The sequence below is a fragment of the Limulus polyphemus genome, unplaced genomic scaffold (genome assembly GCF_000517525.1).
Source record: "Limulus polyphemus unplaced genomic scaffold, Limulus_polyphemus-2.1.2 Scaffold750, whole genome shotgun sequence".
Classification (NCBI taxonomy): Eukaryota; Metazoa; Arthropoda; class Merostomata; order Xiphosura; family Limulidae; genus Limulus; species Limulus polyphemus.
This window is the reverse complement of record NW_013666360.1, coordinates 399,043-407,063: the sequence shown is the minus strand read 5'-3', so window position 1 is coordinate 407,063 and position 8,021 is coordinate 399,043.

Sequence of the window (8,021 nt, the reverse complement as noted above, 5' to 3'; positions counted from 1 at the left end):
ATGTTGTGAGTTACTTCATGTTATACAGAGTTTAAGTACGTTATAAATACAACGATTTTGGAGCTTAACCATATTGTTAAAGCTCATGTCCCCTGATCCAGCTATTACCTATATGACGATCGTGCATCTTGACAATAGCCCTGCGGCGTAGTTTCCATTGCAAAAGTCTTTATTGTAAGGCTGTTATGTTTACGGTGTAACTTTCCTTCTTGATGCTTTCCACAATCTTTCTATCTAGTCTAAGAAAGTGACGACTTCCTAGCACTCATTCCGACAGCTCGATTGCACAAAAAATAATAGGCGAGTTTGACCAGTATGTCTTCGTATAGAATAATATAAATACCCGTTTCATTTTCCAACTGCTTGAGGTGTGCGCTGATTGAACAAATATGTCGTGGAAGCAACTTGTATACACGTGATTTGTATCGATTTTCTAGGCGTACTGTGCACTGTTGCATGGAGCACGTATACGGCTTTGTTATAAGAAGTCGCACTTTTATTATCATGGCTGAGATGTAACTTGTTAGATGTCTCTTTCAGGATAGTTCTGGTGCCACATATTGATCCACATTCCCTTGCTTTTCAATACCAATAAGTACAACGGATATGTTCGTCTTCAAATCCTAAATCCTCGACCTTAACACATTTTCATGAGCATAGTATACGTATATTTTACTTCGGAAAGCGATCAATTTTCCGTGGCATCACACTATCTATATAACGCCAAGTAATGTCAAAATGTAGTTGTGATGCATTCCGTTCCACTTCGATTTTATATTGTTACGTATTGGAATTTTAAATGGTCTGAAACTGAGCTAACTGATACTTTAAATTTAGTAGTTAAATTGTAATTTGGATTAGTAGTTAAATTAAAGCCGATATATTAGTCAATTTACGATATTTGCTAACAAGACTGATACACACCGTCTTCGTTTTTAACAAAATACGTTTTAATATACACACATAACAACACAATTTAAAGTAACAATTATTACCAATAGTTATTACAAACAAAGATTTATAAACAAAAGTTTCACAAACTGACAAACAACGTAAAATCTTCTTTCTTGTCTGGAACTCCCTTGATATTTTATCGAAGGTTCACAATGAGCGAGTTGATTACGAGTTGATAGAGGTACAATTCACTTAGTAGGGAGCTAGCTAGCCCTGTAGTTCTCGCTGACCACACGCCGATTACAGGTCGAGTTTCACCGATGACGTTAAGTAATGTTTCATAAAAATACTAATGTCCGATGAGAATCCACTGAAGTTAAATAATTTGTAATGTTCCAAATTTATAAATATTCCTGGTCAAATATCTGAAGTGTCCCGATTGATAAGCGTTATAACAATCACAGTTATAGCTTCCAAAATTTATAGCACACTGACTTTAGCGAACTAGTAATAGATACTCTCCTCGGCGCGTCGCGTTGGTTACATTTATAGCTGTGGGAAGGGTTTCTAGAAAATTCAGCCTTACTTAACAACTCTGAGCTACATTTAAACGTTCACGTATATAGATATATTGTTGATTCTTACTCTGGAGAATCTTCTACAACTTTGGAGAATAGGCAGGAAATTTGCAATACATATTTACCAGTATAAGTTAAGCATGTTTTAAAATATAAACTTAATCTAAACAAACGTTGAGATTACAATAAATACAGAACAACAAATTCTTTACAATATAGACTGTGGTTGTCACGTGACTTGCAGATATGCATATTCAAAATCGTCTCTGCATATTTGTCTGAAACAAAAAATACTGCTTAAAAACTGCATGCACAAATTCGGGTGCATCAACAAACTTCTAATTCTAAATTAAAAATTAGAGACTTGAAAATATAATTTACAAGAAATTTTAACTTCGTTAGTAGAAAAAGAAACACTCATATCTATCTCTCTGAAGCTTCTGATACGTACAAGAAGGATGTTTTCATGTGCATCAACCAATGTTTATCCCGGACAAATGAATGTTGATCATATTTTTATTTTGCAATTTGAGCCAGGAAAAAAACAAAAAATCAATTCCAACTGAAAGTCTTAGTGTGTTTGTATTTACATTTTTGATATATTAGTATGTGTGTATATATATTCAGAGAAAAAACTTTTTTTTTCTATATTCAAATCATATCAGATTACAGCGAACAAACGAAGTCACGTGATGTTGAGGGGTCTGGCATGGCCTGGCGATTAGGGCGTTTGACTGTCAATCTGCGGGTCGTGAATTCAAATCCCTTCACCGAAAATGCTCGTCCTTTAAGCTGAGAGGATGCTAGAATGTGATGATCAATCTCACTATTCGTTGGTAAAGCGTAGCCCAAGAATTAAGGTAGATAGTATTAACTAGCTGCCTTTCTTCTAGTCTATTACTTCAAAATAACGGACGACTAGAGCAGACGACTCGAGTAGTTTTGCACGAAATGTGACAAACAAACAGGCCGATTTAAGGATGTTAGTGAACAGACATCACTTTTCAATAGACTAAGTTGGCCCGGCATGACCAGGTGGCTAAGGCACTCGACTCGCAATCAGAGGGTCGCGGGTTCAAATCCCCGTCACACCAAACATGCTCGCCCTTTCAGCCGTGGGGGCGTTATAATGTGACGGTCAATCCCACTATTCGTTGGTAAAAGAGTGGCCCAAGAGTTGGCGGTGGGTGGTGATGACTAGCTGCCTTCCCTCTAGTCTTACACTGCTAAATTAGGGACGGCTAGCGCAGATAGCCCTCGTGTAGCTTTGCGCGAAATTCGAAACAAACAATAAACTAAGTTAACTATGATGCATTTCGTCTGTCGTTTTAAGAAATTCATTCAATAAAATACATGGTAGTATTACGAATACAATTGCATACAGCTGTTTTAAAATAATAACTTGCCTGGAAGTGTTAATTATCCTTTGCAATAGAATCCCCAATAACTTAATTATTCAACAAGATGCTGATTACATTATGTGCTTACATGAGTAATAAACTATTAACTACGCAGTAAGCTTAGACAGTCGTAATCAGAAAGTTGACATTATATAGTTCAGTATTGTTTAATAATTTCACTACACGAATAGTCTTCTATGGAAAGGACTGTGACCAGAAAGATGCAAGTCAAAGAGCTTTATGATGCTCGACGAGCAATGTAGGACTTGACATCATATTGCAGAAAAACATCTACTTTGATGTTTAGTTCTAGAAAACTTCGTCAGTGTCGTAGTGTAGCTCGACCAATAATGGTAGTATTGTGTGAAAGATGGTCATTGATTGTAAAACAAAAGACACTCGTAACTGCCGTTCTGTAATTAGGTTGAACGCCAGATATGATGCTACTAGCTGTGGACAGATTTTAGCTGACAACACAACTGCTTATGGAAGTAATTTACCGATATCTAGCGTATGATAAGCAAAATTCTGTTCCATTTTGAACATTGTATGTATGAATTATCTGTATTTAATGATTTAAAATCATGATATTTTCGTTAATATTATAAATTGTAATAAACAGTTTGAAATTTTAAACTGTTAAACTGTTGGGTATTTGATTTATATGTCAGCAATTTTTTGGATCTTTCCAGCCAAGGAGTGTTTTATTTCCTTACGATATTGACCCATATTAAGACATTCCAAAGTACTGGCGTCAGCTTAATGGCCAAGTAACCCACTTTCTGCTGCTTAACATGCTCGGTATTCAAGTTGCCACCGGTTTTCTGCAACTTCTTGTCTGAGAAATTGGTTCATGCCACTATTCTTGTCACTTGCAAGCAGCTGACTGTTTACGGAAGAATAAAGTTGGCACTATATAAATATTCTGTAGTCATGTGCAGCATACTCAACATGATTTACTCTTCTCTATCAAACTTTTTTTCAGATAATTTTTTGGGATTTTCTGTGTTGTATTGGTACATAGTTGAGTTAGTATTAAGCAAAGTATTTCGTAAGTTTGGAGCTTGAGTGTATGGTCGGTTATAGTTATAGTTATAAACAAGTATAATGACAGCCAGAAATATTTAAAAGAAACAAAAAACATTGTTATATCGTTTCTCTATTTGAGTCATGTGTATTTTTTAAACATTTTTTGTGGGAAGTGAGAAGCAATGTCGGCTCCAAAGGGTTGTTTTGGTCTTGGGTAATTTATTTTTTCTCTCCAAGAAGTAAACCATGCACCAAGAGATAGTAAAGACACTATAAACAATGCATCAAAATCTTCTAGAGATATTAAAATATAACGGATACGGTGAAAGGAAATCAATGCCATTAACAATGATGAATGACTTCACATAAGAACAACCCAATCCATTTATAGCTGGTGGAAATAATATAGAACAAACAATTATATTTGTCACAAGACATTAATGTTAGGCCTATTACATTTTTAAACACTACATTCTCAATCTAGTCCCTTAAGGGTTTTCAAGAACTAGAAGAGTGTTTAATAGGGTATTTAAAAAAAAGAATTTTCAAAATCACAGGGGGTGCTCCCCTCCTATCTTGTATCAAATATAAAAATATAGTTGTATGCAAACGTTTAGCTCATTTAATTTATTCTAAATCTCCGCGCACGTCATTTGAAGTTTCAAAGCTGTCTAGAAACCTATTTAACAAGCCTCTAAGGTGCATAATGACTTATAGAAACATGGCCATGAGGTATTCAAATATCAAGTTATGAAGGTTATTGGACCATTTAATTGCTGTAAAAGGTCATTTCAAAAGTAATAAAACACTTATTATTTGAATTATTGGTTACTTTAATCAATTAAAATATCTAGTAAACTGTGAATTCTCAAACGTTAAAAAATGTTTTTTTTTTCAGGTACAGCGATGGTTGAAGCAGTTGGTCCGTGAACTAGGCGCAAAACTTGCATTCTAGAAGCTAGGCTTAGTGGAAAGTTGATAGATAATTTATTACCAAAAACAGGATCTCAGTTAACAACAAATTGTGATGTTTTCGTTATTACTTCTTCCTTAATTGTGGCCAAATGCTCACAGACAGTCAGCGAGAAGTTGTTAAAGCCGTTGTATTAAAAACCGGATGCTTTTGGGAATTAGCTGGAATTCTCACTACATCTGTACGAAGTGGCCATTGAATAACAAAACTAACAGAATTAATAAAAAACTACGAGGAATTAAGAAAAAATATAATCTGGCATAGTTTTCCTGATCAAAGAGATACCTTCCTTGATTCCTGAATTTACTTTTTGATATTGGACGAGAAATAAAAGAACATGCAATACAAAGCCCTTGGTTTTAGAGGACAACGATTTTTTGGCAAGACCAGCGGTTTATATGGAAAATGGAATTAGATTCTATAAACAGGAAGTATTATCAAAAATGGGGAAAGAAACAAATGTGCATCGATTGGGAAGAACAATGTGTGGGAAGCAGTTAGAGCATTAACAGGAAAACCGTTTATTGCAATCAGTTATAATGAACTAAATGATTTATCTGTGGGAAGCAGTTAGAGCATTAACAGGAAAACCGTTTATTGCAGACAGTTATAATGAACTAAATGATTTATCTGATGAAGAGAACGATTAAAAACATCTCCACAATCCTGACTACTTAATTTCAACTCTTGAGCTAAAACATTCTGAAACCATTATCCTCGAACTGCTTCGCAATCCTATGTCTAGTGAAAAAATATCAACAATGGCTGGCAGGCTGAATCTATCAGTTGCACTGATGAGCGTTGTTCCTTATGATTATTTGTTGCTATTAAACACAAAATTATATAATGAGCTTTCTGTATTGTGCCCGTTACGAGTATCGAAAGCGGGATTTTTTGGCGTTATTAGCTTTCAGACTTAACGCTCTTGAACGGCAGAACGGCATCTGTGATACCTTACTGAGGAATGTATAGTATTATATCTTTTTTCTTCGAACCAATTACCTGATATTAACCGGTTGCACATTGCACCTTAAGTATCCTGAATTTCAAGATTGAAAGTTTTGAGTGAGACATTTCTATTTATCCTAAAATTAACCAGAATACTACATTATTAGTAAAAAGCACGTGGCAAGCAGGAAGAAAAGATTAAAAAACTACTGCTGAAAACATATATAGATCATTTAACACACCGAAACGTGTAGCCTTTCACTGGGAAGGAAAGCTAGTTACAGACACCCGGAATGAAAATAAAGAACGTTTATCAATTTTGATTTCTGTGATGCCAGCTAATCAGGAAGGAAAAACCTCTCGGAACACCTGTGATAACAAATACAACAGGAAAAATTCAAGCAAAAGCTTACTTACAACTTGCTAGAGACTGAAGAGTTATTGAAAATACTCAAACACTAGTTTCTGACACAACAGCATCGAATTCTGTATGGAAAACGGTGCCTGTGTACAAAAGGAACGTCTGTTGCACAAGGAATTGTCTGGACTTGCTTGCAGGCACCACGTTTTCAAAAGTATCTTATACGATGTATAGAAGGAATTATTTGGTAAAACATCAAGACCTGAAAATGACAAATTTGTTTAATTTCGAGATTTAATTTGGGTAAACGTCAATGCATAAGAAAGCTATAGAGCACTGCAGTTCAAGGAAAGATCTCTGAAGAGAAGAAAGAACAATGATATTCGGTTCGCTGAAAATAATTATTTCAAATCCTGACAAGAAAGGTTCTCTACCACGTGACGGCTATAGAGAATCTGCATAACTCATGAAATCCTAGAACGTTGAAGACATTGGAAAAAAAAACAAGTGCTGCTCACCATGCTTGCTGGACGCCTTCGATTTTATGTTCTCGTTGTGACCAACATATGATTGAGAAACTGGAAGCAGGGGTCTAAAATAGATCCAATGAGCTCAGGTTGTACATGCAAGTATATTTATATATTTGTCACAGGATCGGAGGGAGACACCTGTGATTTTGTAAACTTTGATTTTGTTTTTGCAATGCCTTAGTGTATAATGATAGTATTCCAACCATAGTATATTTGTCATGCCCACTGATGACGACACGTTTCGCTCAATCCGGAGCTCTTCAGGCCGGCTGGGATACAATAAACACAATAGTGGTCAGTACATTATTTATGTAAGCCATTTGATACAACAACAATTGTTATGGTTTGTACGCCTTTTACAAGCCGGTGAATCTTTTAATTCTTGAAAATCTCTTAGGGACTAGATTAAGGATGTAGTGTTTAAAAATGTAATAAGTCTAATGCTAATGTTTATGCTTCACCGGCTTGCAAAAGGCGCACACACCAGATTAAACAATATAAACAACACTGGTTAAGCACGGTAAAATACACAATTCATTAAAAGCTAGTGGCCACAGTGCAGAGAAACCAATACACAAAGCACTAGTGGATACAATGCATAATAAACAACGTATACAGAGCTAGTAGAAACGCAAAAGCATAAATAATGCATAAAAAGCTAGTGGACAGACACACTGCATAGCAAGCAGCGCATTAAATGCTAGTGGAGACACTGGAGAGAATACAATGTACCCAAAGCTTGTGTAGACGCTGCTGAGAAAACAATACATAATATATTTTGATAACACAACAGAGGGAACAATGTATCAAAAACTAGTGTAGAGAGAGAAATAAACAAACAAAACATCAAGAACTAGTAGATACATTCCAGATAATATAATGCATCAAGATCTGATAGAAACATTGCAGCGAAAACAATCCTCGAAAGCAGTTTTGGATAACAGCCTTCTCCAAGCACTCAATTCTGTTCCACTCCTCCTGTCACAGTAGTTAAAGTAACACCAACATTTATCATGTTCTACAAGACAAACCATCTATGCAAGAAATAGAAAAACATTACTAAATTGATTGATATAATGGAATCATTTAAGAAAGCTTGACGGTTTACGTTCCCTCTATTTCAGAAATAAAATGGTTAACATAGAAGCTTTAAAATATATTCAATTTCTATAATTTTTATTAATTAACGTTGGATAAAACTGAAAATCAAAAATGTTAATCACATGGAAAAATTAAACATAAAAAATCAAAGAATTTTTGTTTGAAGTTAAGCACAAAGCGACACAATGAGCTATCTGTGCTCTGCCC